The sequence below is a fragment of the Manacus vitellinus genome, unplaced genomic scaffold (assembly GCF_001715985.3).
Source record: "Manacus vitellinus isolate BGI_N305 unplaced genomic scaffold, ASM171598v3 scaffold_0_pilon, whole genome shotgun sequence".
Taxonomy (NCBI): Eukaryota; Metazoa; Chordata; class Aves; order Passeriformes; family Pipridae; genus Manacus; species Manacus vitellinus.
Window position 1 is genome coordinate 43,665,465 of NW_021938789.1, and position 19,156 is coordinate 43,684,620.

Sequence of the window (19,156 nt, forward strand, 5' to 3'; positions counted from 1 at the left end):
GGCTGATAGGCATTAAGCTCTGATATATGCAACCGTTTTTGCTCAGAAGAAAATAAAGCACAGCCTGGGATTGGTAGTATTACTTCTACACAGCCTCTGGGGGCAATGGACAGCTGCTTTTTCTTTAAAAAAAAGTGGCAGGGTTGGGAGAAGCAAGGACACAGCTATCAGGATACTGTATGTCTAATGCAGTCATTTAAGCTAACATGCATGCCACTGTCAAAATGCATATAAGGGCATTTTAGTTTTGGTTTGTTAACAACTGAGGGTCAGCCAGGTTGATTATGAGAAAATGAGCTAACAGTTTTACTGTGGGAAAGGTGGGGGACAATGATGAATGGCAAAGTTTACCTGCTCATTACATTCACCAGCAAACAAACCTTCCTAACAGCCTCATCTAGCTCACAAAAGCTTGCATGGAAATGACGTTTAAAAAATCAGATGCATGCCTCAGTTCCCCAAATCAAAATTGTCTTAAAAGTCTATGATAAGTATTGATGATTATGCAAATGTTCTGAAAAGTTAGTTGCACGTAAAATTAGAACTAAAAATGAGATAAGCAGAAAAAACTATGCTGGAGTACCTTCAGTTAACCTTTAAAAAAAGCATGTGAAGGACTAAAGCAAATGAGGTGAATGCTAGAGACAGGGCTGTGTTGCCATACTGCTGTGCACCAACTCTGCAGTATGTCTTGTCCATCACAGAAATTATGGCAGGAAGCTGTTTGGAGTTTGTGTTCAGGGTGCTGATGCCTCTGAGCCCATCCTGTTTCCTGCCTTCTCCCTCTAGCACTTTTAAGTCCTTTCACTGACCAATCCAAACAAAACCATGCTCCTCTCTTCAAATAAAGGGGCCGGCTGGGCATGCAGTGGATACAGGGCGTGTGTCAGCACCGTCCTGCAGGGCCCCAGTCCCATCCTGGAAACTCATGGAAATCCCAGCAGCTCCCGACCTCCCCCTGCCTGAGCTCCTTGCCCCAGCCCTTGTTCCTAGAGCTGTGGAGGCAGAGATGTCTTCAGACTTGTCATAAGTTTCCTCATACACTGCAATATAACCAGGCAGCACAAAAGTCTTAGTCTATGCTTCATTTTTTCTGGCTTCATTGAAAAAATTCAATGTCTTGAAAACAGCTGGTACTACTTAATGATCTTTTGGTAACTAAGGCTGATTTCTTTTGTTATGTTCTCTGAAGATTAAGTTTTGCTCTGGACTCTATTGCCTGAAGGAGGCTATTGTAAAACAAGATACTTGGAAATCAGCAAAAAGATGTTAGAGCAAAAACAGAACACCAAAACATTTTAACTCTAGCGGTGCTGCTGCCAATGAGCTTGAGAAACGATCCTGAGATTATGCTAAAACCAGTCTGGTATTGTGGGCTGAGGAACTGCTTTCTAACAATGTACACTGCCTTGCAAATGAATCAAACCTCCATGATATAGAAGACGCTGCTTTGATGTTTGGTTTTAAATCCTGACTTATCAAACAGGCTATCATGGAAATAACTAAATGGTAGTAAGCATTGCTATTGCTTTAAATTTTGAGGAGGGAAAATAGAAAGCTCAAGGATTTGCAGTCCCCTTTACAACCGACCCATTGCGGACAACCTGCGTCTACCGAATACTAAAAAGCTCAATCAGGATTACAAAGGAAATTGCTAGAAAAGATTAAAATATGCAATCAGCAGTAATAATTCTCCCTTTTTTTTTTTGTCTCTGATTCTTGTTGTCTCAGATTGTATTTGTGTTAGAGGAAAGATCGATGTACTTCAAGTAGCAACAGGGAAGAGAAAGAGAGGTTTAGAGAGAGATTTTCCATTACAAGGTTAACTAGAGGAAGTGGATGGGGATGAGGGAATGTGTTCCACAGAACTGCAGGAAGTTGAAGCTGGAGGAAGGCAGTGCAGCACCTAGAGATTAGAGCTAAAGATTTTAATGGGTACAAACACCAAAAGTAGTGTTTGGAGATGAAATTACCAAGGACTGCCAACAGACACAATCTTCGAGTCTCCCCTTGTTGGGATGCTCCTGCGGCACCTGCTGGGATTGGCATGTGCACCCTGGAATTGGCAGGCAGTGACCTTTGTGAGTTGTTTATTACAGAGGCTCCCCCTTGATCAGTCAGCTGATCTGATTCAAATCAGTCTTTAGAGGAAGCTGCCCACATGACCCTCTGTATCTCCCAGTGCAGAGCAGCTCTGTATGCTTTCTTGATTCTGCCAACTTGCACTGAAATCCTCTCCTTCCATCTAGCCTGGTACCAGCAGACTTACTCATCTGACCTGATATTCCAGCTATGGCATTTACAAACCCACATCTTTAAGGCTAACACCCCGGAGAGCCCTCCCATTCCCTGCAGTGAGTAGTGTGCCACTGAATGATACTGGGGCTTGCACGAGACACCACTTTGCCTTCATTTACGTTCCAGCTTGAACAAGGCAGCAGCCCTTACCATTTATTTTGCTTATACAGGTCACAGCCACAGATACAGATTCACAAGGAACTACAGTAACCAACACATAACAATGTACGAAATGCAGGGAACACATTTTTTAAGCATTCTGAGTATCATTGTTGCCTCTTTCTGTTAAGGTACAGACACATTTATAATATACGGAAACAGATTAATTTAGGCAAGTACTCCTAACATTATCTTTCAGAAGCAGAAGACACAGAAGACATGAGAACAGTAACTAGTGCATATTAGGCTGAGCAACAACTCTCCCTGAAGGATTCAGGGTAGCCAGACTGCCACCGCATCCCAGACTGACATGGCTGGGAAACCCCAGCACCTTTCCATCCTCGGGGAATGCAGCTTGCAAAGTGCTATTCCCACCTTTGGTTCCTCTTTGGGCACTATGTCTGTATCTGTGCACCATTCTTCATTTGAATACTTAGGAGACTTAGGAGTAACATGAGAAGTGAGAGGCTGTGCATTTGCCTGTTCAAATTGCAGCTTGTGTGTCTGTAAAGGAGTGGCCACAGGCCATGAACTGTGTACAGCTTGGCATGGCAACATGTAGAGCACATAGTACAGTATATAAGGATTTTTTTTCTGACCAGAAGTTCGGGGATAAACTATTCACAGGCATTGTAAAAGCAATAGCTATACTTCTAAGTTTTAAATGAACTTTCTCGGCTTGAGACTTAGTGGGTTTACAATAAGCAGGCTGAAAAGAGGAGCAGCTGTAACATCTGTTAACTTTTTGTACTTACTTGTGGCCTTATAATTTAGTTTTAGTTTTAGTTTTAGGTGCAACTACTCAAATAAGTGCAAAGTGATTTGCTACTTTGCTTACAGTTGCAGGGAAAAGAGGACCATAAACTTTTGCATCCATTGCAATGGACTGGAAAACTGACACTGTGTGGACCAGACCAGATTTTACACAGAAACATTACAGACTCTAGTAACTCAGAGGTGCTACAAGCAGTAACAGGAAAAGTAGTCGGTGGTATTTTGTATATTGGTCATGCCCCAGTAACTCCCACAGAGCTCTTCTTTTGTAATACTGAGTCTTTCATGGTTTAACAATGTTTATTTGCATTCTTTGTGTTTTTTGCTTGAAGGGAAGCTCTTCTGTGAGCCTTTTTAAAAAGTAACGAAAAACCCCAAACCTTTATTTTTGAAGTCTAGTTTATGTATTTCTCATCTTCTCATCTCTTTCTAATCTTCTCTTAAAGGGAAAAAACCAGATTTATAGTAGTTGAATGAAGAAGACAGATAATATTAAGTACCTGACACCTCCAAAGAGCAAAGATCATCAGCTTTCTCTTTCAGTGTTACAGTTAGTGCATTTGACAAAGTTACACTGTCAAATAGATCATCTGCTGGGAAGATTTAAACAGTTCTGTCACTTGTTATCTCCTAGTCATGACACAACGCTCAGCTAAAGTCAAGTCACCCAAGATGACAAATGAGAAACTGTGCTTTTTCACTTAAAATCTTTGGTGACTTTTAAATGCACAAAGTAGTTGCATTAGTTTCCTGCCCCCCACAATGTTGCTCCTGAATGCGTATTCTGAAATCCTGCTCATCTGTGTTGCTGCATTTTTGCTCATGACAATTTAGCATCTGACTCAAAGCCCAGGAAAGTCAAAATGACAGCACAGGGTCTTAGATAAGAGAGATATTCCTGAAAGATTCCCCACACCCAGAAAGATATGTATATTCATACCCCATCTGACTTCGGTCCATGATCAGTGTCTGTCTTACAAGCAGAATTGCAAAATGCTTTACAGTGGGAAACTGAATCAGTAATGGATGGGCAAAAATCTTTCTTTCCCCGTTCTACAGTCCTCACAGCTGGTTGCTTTATTGTTTTCATTTCAACATTAGCTGTATTTGAGAGCTGCTGAGGAAGAAAGAAAATCTAGGCAAATCTCATGCTTCTACTTCTTGTCCTACAGAAAAAGTTCTATATTCCTTTTTCTTTTATTCTTCCCAATTTTAAAACAGAGCTAAGATTTTTCTTGGCTATCTTTAGGGGTGAGAGAAAGAGATTATTTCTTAGCTTTCAATGGCATTTTAGCAATTCAGAAAAACAGGCCTTTGTCATAATAAAGAGCAGTATCTTCACCTTGTAGCAGGCGATACAAGTGGTGTAGCAAGATTTTTGTTTTTGAAAGGGTAAACCCTAGTTCTGTAGTTCAGACATAGAATAGGAATCTTTTTAGATAGGAGAAGGAGTTACAGAAATGCGTAATCCTTGTCACAGTTGACCTTTTCTCTCCTTGAGCTTATGGGTGTTTTCTCAAGAAGCAGAAATTCTAGTTCTTGCTGTGCATGGAGGAGATAAGGACAGTATCACAGGGGGAGGCGGTTGTGTTTTCCTAAAAGGTAAATTACTCTTTAAGGAGAGAAGGAATGAAACTCTTTGGGGGGGATATAGTATCAAAGCTGAGACCAATTACACCAAAAAGACACAGAAAAAGAAACAGCAAGAATGATGGGGGGATCCAAAGTTTGTAGAAAAAAAAATGCACCCACCAGGGGTAGAATGGCATAAATCAGCATTCAGATACGAAACTGCTGGCTTTCTAGAGAAAAAAGGGTGAGATGAGGGTTTGCTGGTTTTAATGGTCAGTTAATAGAGAAGAAAAATGCAAATACAAAAAATCTTCCTGTGCCTGCGTTAAGAAAACCCTCAGAGTCACTAACACATTGAATGAATCCTGTTTTAGGCAGGTAATGGCTTGAAACTCCCTGCCGAAAACAAAGGTGGTTCACAATGAAGCATGACAGATGCAGAAGCAATGTGATTGTGAGATGGCACAGTTATTCCAGTTTCAGGGACGATGGGAGTTTATCTAAGGATAAAGGAGGGAGGGATTCCCTATGCAAGGTCAGTGTACGGGAGAGATCCAGCGGGAGACCAGCTGTCTGTACTTACTAACCTCTAATCCAGGAGGATGGCTTTGTTGTGCTGCTCCAGTACAGAACAGGTTAGATTGAATGCCGATGAGGTACCAGCCATCCAGGAAATAATTTTCTGTTTCGCTGATTTTGGTTCTCGTTGTTTTGTGTTCCTCTCCCTTTGTATGTAAAGCAAGCGTTGCAGGAATTCCTGAACAGAGGTCGCTCTGCTCCTCTCTACCAGCGGCATTGCGAGCACTGTGGGTGCCGCTGGCCCGGGGGCGCGCCGGCACTTCACAAACAGCCCCGATAGTACGGAAAGTCAGAGCTTCACCAGACAGATAATTTTATGTGGTCTGCAGAAGAACAGGCCTTTGTCCGAACGAGATGATCGCTGACTTTAATTGGCAGGGGGAGGGGAAGGAGTTTTCTCGTTTTCTGTGTATTTCTATTCAGCTGCTGCAGAAACATCCCCATCTGCTTTGAATCTACATTTTAATTCCAAACCCCAGCAAGAAATACAGCGAGCTGGCTTGCTCTGCCTGGCAAAGTACACACATAGCAAGTTGCTGAGCTGAAAGTTGTTCCAAAATCTAGGAATGTAATGAACTTAATAGCTAGTTACCTGGCTTTGTGCTCTGTTTAACTGTATGATGATGATAATCAAAAAAATAAATTTGATTTGTCAGTCCTTTAAATGTTGTCACTCAAGAGCATGTGCTTTCTTTGCTATCTGCTCTGTCAGGAAAATTTGGTTTAAGGATGTGACACCGTACATATGAAATGGGTTTGAGTTTTCTCTGGTGAAAGCTGGCAATTGAGCTTAGCCTGCTTTTCCTGCACAATGAATGGGTAGTGAAACAGAAGGTGCAAATGAAATTGTTGATTACCCTTATTTATAACACCTATATCTGAATTCATGTAGTATGACATGATTTTTTGCTAGTAGCAGTGAAATCTTGCATGTTTTATACATATGTATATGGATACATGAAAGCTCAAGGGCTTATTTTAGCTTTAGGATCTTCACAGTTAGAGTTTTTGCTTGCCTTTCCTAGTGCATAAAAATGTATTCCTAACTGCCAACAGGTGTCAGAAACAGAAGCAGCTGAAGCCAGAGCTGAGCAACATTTCTGTTCTGATCTGATAAACGTGCAGATAAACCACATGTAACTTCTGTTATGGACACCCAGCAAAAGCTAATTATGATGCAGACCCTAAGTTAATGTCTGTGCCTGTTTCGCAAGCTGTAACAGGGGATAGTGAGTGATACACAGACTAACTCACAGGCTGATAAGAGGCAGAACTGCCTCTAAATTGTTCCTGCCTGAAAGGAATCATAGAAATGCAAGTTATTTGCATCACATTCTAGAGTGGGTATAATTTAAGGGATTTTTTTTTGTGACGGAAAGAAAATGGACAAGCAAAACTGTTCAAGCAAACTTAAGCTGTTGTGAGAAAAGACAGAAAAGGAGAAGAGGGTTTACTGTGAGCTGAAAGGGAAAAAGAATTGAAAGATGCCCATTCAAATGCTTCATCTGCCTGCTAATTTTAATTAAGACTCCTCCTTTGTAACTATGCCACAGAGCCTGAGTCCTTATAAAAAAAAATAGTCACTAGGCAGATTTCTGAGAGTCTCCTGATTGAATCATCATTTTAATCTCTTTACTGCCAACCCCTTCTCCTGAGCAGAAGCTACCCGCTGCACTGTGTGACAATTAACATGCTGAGAAATGCTACTGCACTCCTCGGGGAGTTTCAGTGATGCAAAACACGCTTCTGCTGTGTGACAAAAACACCAAAACTTTTAAAATATTTCTGTGGCAAAATATCCTGTGTTTTTTGAAGCCTGGATGCATACGTTGTTTTCACCAGGAAAAAATACTCTTCATTAATTTTCTGAATAAAAAAATACTCCTTTCCTTCAATTCTCCTTCAGCCCTCCCCTTCCCAATATTCCCTCCAAGTTTGGAGAACTTGATAAAAACAGTGGTCTTTGCAAAGGAACACCAACCAGTGACAAAAACTGCTGTCTGGGTTTGCATGTCTTTGTTCAGTGTACTTTTACTTTCTCAAATCCCGCCTCATCCATGTCTTACTTCTTCACATTTCACCTCTCTTCCCTAACAAAGCACTAGAAACAGCTTCCTGCTCCATGGCTGGTGGGGTCCCACAGCCTGCTCCTGTGCACCACCCCACTGCAGTCCCACAGAAGCCAAGCCAGGTTTACTGAACTGGGTCACTGCTCCCAGTCAGACAGCACCCACTGTACCAGTCTCCTATCCAAGCAACACATAAAAGAGGATTCTCTCTCTGCCACCTTTGTAAACCACAGATCAGCCCAAGCAAGGTCTGCCCACAGGGACATGCTAATTGAGATGCTGTTTGGCAGCAGACTGTGTCCTTGCACAAATGTTCACAAAATGACTAATTAAAAACAAGCCTCTTGCCCTGCTTCCTTCCCTTGACAAGTTAACATAGGCACGTTTTTCCTTTCATTATTTTTTGGACAACAATAACGAACACACTAAGGAAAGAACACTTCAGGAACAGTTTTGTCTGAAGAAAATACCAAGGGTGGTTGTCCCTTTCTTCTCTCACCCTGATGGCTGCCTGCATTGCTGGGAGGGTACAATCCAGGAGGAAGTCATTAAGAGGGGGTGTATGGGGAAAGGTGAGTCATTCCAGGCAACTCTTAATTATAGTGAAAAAGGAGGAACTATGCTTAAGCATAAGAATTCTGTTTCTGTTGTCCCAAAAGTATTTTGGGTATTTGTAAGGAGAATAAACAGATTTTCCATGAAGCCAGGAAGGTAGGTTTCAGTGAGAAAACCCTTTGGGTTCTGCTCAGCTGAATGTCTGTCCTCCAATGGCCTTGCTTGGAAACCAGAAGGCACCAAGTGCATTACTCCAGAGTGCACACATGATGCCAAATGGGCAGAGCTCTTAATTACATCATAGATAATCGTGGGGTAATCATGGAAGCATGCAAGGAATGGGAGTAACTTTAATTCAGGAAAAATAGCTAACCGGGTTGTGTAATGGGGAAAACCAGCAAATGCAGGAGAAGAACGCAATGGTGAGGTGACTGCTGCAAACCAGGCAACAGAACGATTTCCACAGTGATCAGAGATCGTGAGGCAACAGGCTGGATTTTTATCTAGCTGTTGTGCGTGACTAACAGCAGCTCTGTGTGTACATGGAGCGCTGAGGAACTGCTTTCACTGTCACTCCACTGCATGTGGGTTCATTGTTGTCTAAACCTGGGAATAATCGCTGTGAAACTTTCAAGCGCATAAGAGTTTTCCTGCAGGCAGAATGGACAAATCCCTTAGGGAGAAAGGAGTTGGCTCCTTGTGAGGACCTTGATCTCTAGACTTGGAGAGGAACAGCTCTGCTGTGCTGGAAAAAGCTGCATGTGCATCCACGTGCTTTGGAGGCAGCCTCCTCGCTGGGTCTGAGCCAGCTGCCTGATAGGAACTTGCTGAGGAAGCAGCTCTTCACTCCACGCGCAGCCAGGCTGCTGGTTGAGCACCTGAAACGTGCAGGGACGTGGAGGAGAAGCCATGTTTATTCCTGTTGAGGCTAGGAAGGGGCAACAGTGTGGCACTCAGCAAAACTTGAGTGAAGAAATGATCAAAAGACAGGCCAAAATGTGCAGTGGTGTTTAAGCAGATATGCAGAGAGGCACATCATGGGGATTTACAAAGGTAATTGGAAACTTTGTGGAATTACAGAAGCACCCATCTGACTCTCTAGATTTCTAAACGCCTCTGGAGAGATGGTCCTTAGGGCCTGTTTTATCAGAAGTCAGGTGTGCAGGTTTGGTGACCACAGGATGCACAGATCAGATGCCTGGATGCAGCTCTCCTGCAGGGCACCTGAGCTCTGTGTGTACCGCTGGTGTTTTGGTAGCCCACTCCCTGTAATGCCAGCCCATGGCATTTGATTGGCAGTCCCATACGTGGCTCACGGGACTGCTGCTGACCTCCACGAGATCCTGCCAATATGTGGACAGTCGCCAAAATCAGCCTTATGAAGCTGAGGTCAAAGTGTTATGGAAAAAAAAAAAAAAAGTGCAGTAATTCCAAAAAGTGAAATTCCACCTTGAGCTGCAATACTGGACCTCCCTTGCTAAGCAGATAAATTAACTTTGTTACAAGGAAAAGCCAAATGCGGCAGGAAGTGGGGCTTATATTTCCAGGTGTAAAACCACCTTCCCTTTATGTCAGCACCAAACCCTCAACACAAAAAGATGAAGTAACTTGATTTACAGGCACAAAATCTGTCTTCCTCTGAAATAGTTAACTACATTTTTGTTCAGAGTAAGGAAAGGGCAGGAACTGAAAGGAGCGATCTTTACATGTTGGGTATTTATTTATATAAACTGTACAAAACACCTTGGCAATCTTGGGGATACACAGAGCTATATATAGAAATGTGACTAACTGTACTAGTGGGCATGACACTGTGTGCAAGCCAAAATATTCCTGAGTGTTTTCAGCCATGTGCTTTCCTTCCTCCCTCGAGCCTTGCATAGGTTATTCTAAATCACTTCAGCACTATGTAAAAGAGTTTTTTCTTGCCTTTTATGGTAGTTGTTTCAGTATGAATACATAGTCTGAGACTTCCTCAAGACCTCTCAGATTGTCTTGCAATTTCTACTGAATAAATACCTTTATTAGGATTCTGTAAAGCTGTACCTCTATCCCACTGAAGTAGGTTATTCTGCAGTGAGCAGGTTATACAAAAACCTCTGTGCTGAAGAAGTATAAATGCTATGCTGAAGAAGTGCTATGACGTGAAAATTAGTAGATCAAACCCCAACAGGCTGATGGTTTCTCCAGAATTGGTACATATCTGTCATTATCCAGAATTCCTTACAGAACTTTTTATACCTAAACACTAACCTAAGAGATAACATCTTTCCAAGGGGTCTCAGTACCATTACTTGTATTCTGAGATTTAAGAACACATGTTGTGAACTAGTATTTGTTACTCCTGAGCAGAAATGCAAATGCTAAATGATTCTGACTGGAATGGGAACTATTCCTGATTTGGGACCCAGGTCATGCTTTCCAAGGAGGTAGTTTCAGGAGCAGCAAGCCTTAGGAAGGCTGGGATTGCTTTCCTTGAGTGACTGAGAGTTTCAGCAGTGAAACTCTCCTGCTTCCGGGAAACTTCTCCTGTGGCTGGAACATGTTTAGAGGCTCTCTCCCGTGAGGGTTCTCTGGCGTTTAATGACATGGGAAGTTATGTATTGGTTGTTCCATTGCTGGGATGTTTACAGGGTTTTTTTCCCTTACCCAGCTTCCGATCTTCACAACAGTTGGAGCACTAAATCTGTCACATATGGCTGAAAACTGACAGTTGCACTGGACTCTCTCTGGAGGGGATGGGCAGGTGCATATGCACAGTATCATCCCATATTACCCATTTTGCTGGGACACTAGCTTAATATGTATTTTTCTAGACACACAAGGGATATATGACTGCAGTAGCTTGTGGTAGTGAGCAGAATGGTTGCTGGTATTCATGGGCGAGGGAAATATGTTCAAACCAAAAAGCAGAAAGCTGTCAGACATACCACCTTAACCACAAGTCAGAGGACACCAGGGAACACTATCTGTAAGAGTTGGAAGTGGAGAGGAGACAACAGAGAAAGCCAGTTTTTAAACAAGCCTGGACAGTAGTTGACTCCTGGACCTCACAATCCCTGGTAAGGATTATGTAAGCAGCTCTTCTGGAGGCAAGTGGAACAGGTTCACAGAAGACACTCCTTGTTTGGGTTCACAGAAGGAGGTGAAAAGGTAAGAAGTAAAACCAAGCAAGCCTTTTTGAAGTGACAGACTTACTGTAATTTGGGACAGGCTAGAGGACAGTACTTTGGATTGAGAGCTTTTTTGTCTTCTATGGAGAAAAACTTAATAAGTGATGTTTTGTGGACAGTAAATCAGAAGTAAAGCCCAGAGCAATGCTTCAGAAAGGGGTAGGGCAGAGAGGTGGTGCAGTTTAGAAAGATTCTGTGTTGTTTTAATGCATGCTAAGTCATGCTAAGAATTTCATGCCAGTCAACAAGTTTTCCCAGGGAACATTTCACACACATCAAAGTGACACATATGTGAAAGGCTGGAGAGCCTCAGAACCAAAAGGGGCAGGCAGCTGGGAATGTGTTAGAAGTCCCTGCCTAATATTTAATTTGGGAAGGGAACTGTTTTGGAAACAGTTGAAAATAGTTGCAAAGTTTGGTGGCGGGAACTGAAGAGAGAAATTTGAAGGACACGAAGGGAAGCAGGGTTGTCACACAAGCAGAAAATGTGTAGGTGCTTTGGGAGCAAGCAGGCTGCCAAGAATCGAGTAAGGAGAGTGCAGTAGGTATCCAGATACAGATGCAGTCCTTGGTTAGATTAACCAGATGGCTGGCCTTCTTTGGGAAAAAAAGCAGTGAGATCAAAGGAAGGATCTTAAAGGAGGGCAAGAATAGATGAGTAAGAAAGTGAAATGGGGAAGGCTAGATATGAAAAAAGAGGTTCTGGGTAGTGGAAGAAAAAGCTTAAAAAAGCAAGTTTTGAAATAAAGCAGTGATATTTTTCAAGTTGCAGAAAGTGAACATAGCAAGCGAGAGGTGAAACAAAGTTTATACAGGCAAGAAAGGAGAGAAGAAATAAGACTTTCTGATTTCTTCCTTTTAAAGCTAAACATTAACAAAATTGTAAAGTACAGCTTTCTGTGAATGACATTCTTGCTCTTACTTCCTTCTAGAGCTAGCGTGGTGTGACCAAATGGTAACAGTGATGGACACGATGAGAAAAACATCTCTAGTGACTATACAGGCAAAAATACACATGAGGATGAATTTACCCATCTAGTTAGTTCATAATAGCTGCTCTGAATGCCCCATTCAAAATGATCAAATGGCTTATACGATATCTCTTCTGTGACCCATGGAACCAAATCTGTGTCATGGAGTAAGGTCACTACACTGTCAGCTGGGTGACAAACCTAGTTTGAGCATTGACTCGGGATTGCAGGCCACGGGCCTCGGGCCAAGGGATGTCGCGCGTGCCACAGGGGTGACGTGCGTACTCCCGGCGGAAGGCTTCCAGTCCATCGGCACGGTGCCATGCCATCCCTGCGCCAATTCATGGAAAGGCAACCGGGCTGCCTTCGAAGGGAGTAACTTGTCTGGCTGTCCAGATGGATGTGGCGCTGTGCTGGCAGCAGTGAAAGCCTGGCAGGGAGAAGGAAGGGAGTCGGTGGGGTAGTCGTAGGTGTTTGCGCCAAGCTTTATAAGGAGACTGAACACTTGCTAAAGATGCCCTGTTTGCTTTGCCAAAAATATCTGGTAATTTTGGAAGAAATGGGGGGACAAGGGCAGATGTTGCACTGCTGTAGATCAGGGTAGATCCACTGATATCAGCAGAGCCCCACTGGTTGAGTTTTGGCTCAAGGTCTGAGCAGTGGCATTAGCACAGTGAGACGGTGTGACTGCGCTGCTGTAAAATGGTACCGTTCCAGATATTCCTGGTGTAATGCAGAAGTAAGCCTGTCCCCTCGTGCCTTACTGCTAAGAGACATTGCTACTGAGAGTTTGTTTGGGGTTTCTGCGTCAGCTTGAAAAGTAGCAACCTCCTTGCTGCAGTGTACTCCTTCAAACGATGCCACGACAGCTGTACCACACGGTGCCTGCCGGGTTCAAGCAAGGACATAGTGGAGCACACGTCAACAGTGGAGCTGCAAATGAGGTAATGTGTTATCAGCAGACAGGTCAGGGCTCTATGTATCAACTCCTGCAGCACAGAGTGACTAAAAATAACTTTCTATTGCAAGTACCCATTTCCCGAAGAAGGAAATGCCCTCGTTTAACACCTTCCACCCCAGACAAACCAGGAATGACTTATCATAGTTTCTATACCCCTTGGTATCCCAGTGGTCTAGCTGGATGCCTGCTCTGCTCAAGTGCTCTGCTTTCACCTCCAGAAGGTGACCATAAGTCAAGAGTAATATAAAGACCTGAGCAATCCCATCCACAAACCCATCACCTGACTGTCACCATGGGTAGTGTTACAGTTATGCACTAGCCTCTCTCTGTCAGGAATGTGAGTGTCTGGAGCAAGTGTGGAACTGAACTATTCCTCGTGCCTTTTAGGTACACATCATCAGATCAGGATCTAGACTACTAAATTACCTCACATGTCAACTTCCCATTTGGGTCTGAACTGTGAACACAGAAGCCTTTGGCTTCTGTTATTAAGCCAGCTTTATACCCATACACAGACATCAGAGAGATCCCAAGGAAGTATTTCTATTATTAAAAAAAATAAAATTTAAATCACTATTTGTAGCTTCTGATGTGCTCTAAGAGGTTTTATTTTATCCACTAAACTGCAATGGATGTTTTGGTCCTTGCCACGTATGAAGAGGTCTACAGCACAACCCTTCAGTGCAAAGGATGTCGGTCTGTTCTCCCCAGCAGTGTGGAGCAGCATGGGTTCAAGGCAAGGAGAGAACTGAAGTTCAGTTTATCATTAATACTGGACAAAAAAGGTTTCAAACTTATGTACTCTAATTGTATTTTTGCATCTTTGTAAAAAATGTTTACCTGATTTCTGCTGGCAGTATGTTTCACTGCCTTGTCCATCAGCTCTGATGCTTTCAACTCTGGCCAGGCAACTTCTATTCCCCCTGCTCTCTTAATTATTACTTTTCCAGATGTTTACATTAGTAAGTCATGGAGTATGCTAATCCTGTCTAATGAGAGTGACAGACCATCAGCTGTGCCACTACAGGCCAATGCAGTCTTCTCCTGAAGATACTACTGCTTTGAGAGCATGCAATAAAGGGCAAAAATGAATACACAAAAGAGTTTTGAAAAGGCAGGTACTAATAGATACACCAGAAACAAGCATGCTCAGAGGCAAATGATTTACAGCACGTCCTAGGGACCAAAACCACAGGTGTTTTATTAACACACAAAGGCACTGAGCTTAAGCAGGGCCATCAGATCAGGCAGGCCAAACTCCTCTGCATTTGCATTAGTTGACTCAAGATTGGGCTTTTTTTTTTCCCTGACTACAGACAGTGCAGTGAGTATAAAAAGGACAATTAAACACCACTGCTGAGCATGTCTCTTCTTCCCATGTTGCACACCCTGGCAACAAATCAATTTTGTCCTTTGCTGTGAGACTTTTTCTCTCTCCCTCTCTCTGATGGCTCAAAATTACTCTCCCAGAATTCTCTAGAGCAACTTTTTTTTCCCCTCCACAGTTCATCCTGCCAGTTGCCACTTCAGTAAAAAGCATATAGCAACCAACTTTATGTTTTCCATTCCCTCTAAAGGTTAACTATAGGTGAACGTTTTATTCTTTGTAACAAGTAATTGACATGCATGAGCCAACTTTCTGTTCAGAACATAATTTGTATTCTTGAGAGATCTGTGCATGTTCTTGTTCATATTGCTTCTTCCCTGAAGGGATCTGGAAGGGGGAGGAGAAGGAGAAGAAGAAGCTTTTAAAGTTTGGCTCATAAAAGTTACAGAGAAAGATCTAGGCTTTCAGCTCCATCAGATAAATGGCAATTGAACTGCACAGTGTACAGTACACTGGCACATACTGATGGAAAAAGAACAGAGTAAAAGGGGGAAGGAGAAGGGGAGAACTGAGCAGGCAGAAAAACCAGAATACTCAGTGTCCAGGCAAGCTTGCTGCTAAAATAAAAATAATCAGAAACTTTGATAGCAAAGGTTGTTGGGCTCATTACAAACACAATTCAGGTGGGAATTTAATGAGAGCCTTCTACTGAGAAGTCGATAGAGTTCTTCATATACTTGCACCTGGGCACTCAGGCAGCATTTGCTTAATGAAACTTAATGATTTGATTCCAAGACCACTGAAATCAGATTTGTTTCAGTCACTTAAGTGGGTTTAGGATTAAGTTCAAAAAAGCACCATTTTAATGGGGGTGTGGCAGGGTCATTTACAGAGCATACTTTTTTCTTTTTTTTAATAGAGTCCTCTCATGTGGTTACATCTTCTTGTGAGAAGGTCTTTTTAGAATTTTTGTAAAAAAAAGAGTGTCAGCACATATGCAGTGCCTGTAATTTAGAACATAGCTGGTGGGTTGTGGTCTACTCAGTCAGGCTGATAGGTGTGGTGGGTACAGCTGTGTAATCCTTGTGATGCCAGAATCTGTCAGCTGCCACTTCAGGCCTTCAATTTTACCACACAACAGTAATTTTTTCTTTCATAGTAAGGATCTTTAGCCCCCTTGCATGTCGTTTTCTCAAAATTAAACAAACTTAAGACCCCTTTAGCAAACACAGAATATATTGAAAAGTTAATGTGAAATCAAACACAGAATATATTGAAAAAGTAATGTGAAATCACATTTAGGGACTTGATATTCACACTTTCACCTATGAGGGTAGGTCCTGCTTACCAGCAGTAACCCGTTAGCTTGTAATATTCAAAACTGTGGTTTTAGAAGAGTGAACAGTATAGTTTTACTGAAGAAAATATAATTTACAGATGGAACTGGGACAGGATTATGTATGCATATTATCATAGCAATTTATGAGATTTAGCTAGTGGAGAGTCTTCACGCTACTTAGGTTACAGTATCCTCTTGTAGCCCCCTCCCTGCAGTTTCCCACTGTACCCACTAATAAGCATTCTCCACACATGGAGACCAGTTGTCTAGTAAAAAATTATTCTAAATCCTAAGTAACTAAGGCAACTTAGGCAGAGACAGCCACCTATCTTGTATAATGAAAGCCCGAAGGAGCACCATGAGGTTGTTCTTTCCACTCACACTTTATTTCAAACAGGTGTGCAAAGGGAACATATCAGAGAGATTTAAATAGAAAGTTAAGCAGACTGTAAATTTCCATTTATGCTTGGTCTAATTTAAGTTATGAACATACGTGAGACTGAGAATTTTGCTTAGCGTAATCCCCTTATCAAAACTGTCATATGCCAGGAAATGTTAGAAGCAGAGTTGCTTATTCCCCATGTTCTTGAGCTACTGTGTCTGCCATTTAAATATCAACATTTCTCAACATCTTTCAGTTTAACCCACAGAGGTTTTCCCACAGTAACTTCTGGCTGACTTGTGAGCCCCTTACTCATACCAGTGATTAGTTAATTCCACAAATAGCTCCACTGTCTGCAGTGGGATCACATTTAATTATGACTACATCAATGTAAAAGGTTTCCAGCCCTTTAGGACTAACGCAGATAGTGCTATGAGATAATCTCCCAGGGGTTGTGATCACCAGACTTATTTTCTACTTCTGCTTGTGTGAAGAAAAAGCCAATGTCACCACAGACAAGTGGCAAAATGTCCCTATTACAAGCCATGCTAAACCTAGGTTTGGGGAGTATTTTATTGTTATTGTCTTACAAAGAACTTTCTGCCTCTTCCAACTCTTACATTCTACTATAAAAGCAGAATATTAAGGTCTAGGGTGCAAGGATTTTCTCAACTTTGCACTGTCTCACTTGGTGCAGTACCTGAGCTTTGTGCCTCTACCCAGTATTTGCATTTACAAATAATTTAAAGTCTATACAGAAAAAATAATTATGTGGTATTTATGCACCACAGTAATGTCTTCAGACACTGTAAGGATATGTAATGGGCTTATGATTCCCCTCACTATTATCTGTTTCTTCCTAAAGGGCCATATTCTGAGTTTCGTACATGGATGCATGTAAGATCTTACATGTGATCTCACTGCAGCCAATGACATTATTTCTGAGATTAACTAATGACCACTGTGTAAAAGTGCTCATGTTCGTGTTATTGTTAACGAAGGGAAAAGGGGAAAAGAGCTTTTCAGCACAAGGACCACAATCCTGTGTGGAGCAGCAGTCACGGGCTAGGACTGGAAACAGGTGCTCATGGATCAAGCAAGCCCTCCTGAGGCCATTGAGTGGGTCCAGGGCTTAATCTTCATACAGACCACAGGGCTACCCATTCCCCTATAGCTCTTCTTGCTGGTGTCCGAGGGACAGATTTCCCTGCTAAGCTTTTGCCTGAATGTTACAAAGCTTTCTTTTTTAAGAACTGCTGTGTAATAACCTAAAATAGCCTGCCTCATCCATCCTGAGTGCAGCTGGGCAGAGTTCCTTCACAGTATCTGTCATACCTAAAAATATTCCTGTTATGAAAACAGAGACAGAGATGTCTGTTTTTGTGTGCTGTGCCTGTGTGTTTAATGTATGTGCAAGTGCATGTAGAGTAAGTCTGAGGTTGAGCTTCCTCCTCCACGGAGCATGAACGCTGTACTGAAGGATCATCTAATGTCATAGTTTCATGAATAAGGGCTTGATATTCGTTTCTGAATATCTGTCTCTAGCTCTACTACTGCACTATAAATACATCTAAACCAAAGCAGACGGTATGTAAAGCAGGGCAGGGAATACCTCTGACTTCTAGACTTGCTAAACTTGCAGAGCTGTGGGCAGTGCTGCTCGCAGTAATACTTTACAGGCGTGAGAGAAATACAATGAGCAATGAGGCAGGCTAAGCCTCACAAGTGAGATGAGGTATAATATTTGAATGTTTCCAAGGAAGGAAACTAAAGGGCAGTGCAAAGTAGGTAAGATGTACTTTGGTGTGTAGAGAATGACAGTGGTGAGGGCCATAGTGACAAAGCACAAAGGTGGAAGGTGTTTTAGACCATATGAGGTTTTCCTTCTTTGAAAGTTTTAAGTCATAGAAAAAGCCCATAAAGGATTCAGATATGACCATACAGAAACAGGAACCAATGAAAGAAATTAAGTCTTGGGGTAGAGGAAAACCCTATTAGTTGAGCATTTCTCACAGCTTTTTTCCCCTTCTTTCTTCTGAAATGATGATGTGTTCAGCTTCATAACACAGGCAAACCCTGCAACTGAACCTGCCCAGTTTAGGTGTTCTAAAGTGCAAAAACATGCAAGCACGAACACCTGCTGAGTTCAGGAGAACAGAAAGAAACAAAAGAAAGGATAAAACAAAGAAAATGCCCAGGTTATCTCCAGTTCCCTCTGAACCTAGTCCAGGTCAGCACTGTTGTGCTGGCTATACTGCAATATATGAGTTTCTGCAGGATGCCCACATTTTATGGAATAGATTTTATTTCTCACAAGTGCTATCTTTACCTGAGGTTAGTGTTACTTTGAAACCTTCTTTGCTTCATAGTTTCCACAGTTCTACAAACAGTATCTCCATGTACTCATCCTCTGTGACTGCTGAAAACTACTTCTAAATTTCCTGGAGGGAGAGACACAGTCAGATGAGGCAGCACTTTTCTGCCCAGTTCTGCACAGCAGAACTAGTAACTCTTTCAAAAAGACTCTCATGTACCCCCCTGAATATCCTGATTTAGTGCAAACTCACATTCATATATATAATTAACATTTTAAAAGGATTTCTAAAGTGTGTGTCATAGCCTATAAAATTCTTTGGCAAATGCAGAGGAATTTAGGTACTTTGAGGTTAAAACAGTTTTGGCAGAATAAAGAAAACTAGAAGCAGTAATAAAAACCCCAAATCCCTGAAAGTACACAATGTGTCCTTCCCCATGCACTAGGCTGCAACAAGTGTGTTGATAGGCAGCATTGGATACGCAAGGATGATGTAAACAAAAAGCCTGGGATTGCAAAGTAAATATTTGGGTGTATTAGCTAACTGTTTGTGGGGGTTTTTTCCGCTTTTAAATTTGTTTGTATTAATGTTTAAGTCCAACTCACCTTCTAAAAAAAGATAACTGCAATGATCTGTCTCCTGCCCACAGTCATCTCTTCATCAATATTTTTGCTTATCTCTC

At 42.1% G+C, this 19,156-nt stretch overlaps 1 protein-coding gene across 1 annotated transcript in view; it reads right to left on the reverse strand.

Annotated features, from left to right (window-relative positions):
• TET2 (tet methylcytosine dioxygenase 2) overlaps positions 1–18,527 on the reverse strand; it is a 53,362-nt gene extending 34,835 nt beyond the window's left edge. Inside the window, exon 1 of the mRNA XM_008933202.2 lies at positions 18,489–18,527. The gene's annotated coding sequence lies outside the window, so the exon portion shown is untranslated. The remainder of the gene's footprint in view (positions 1–18,488) is intronic.
• Between the last annotated feature and the right edge of the window lie 629 nt (positions 18,528–19,156).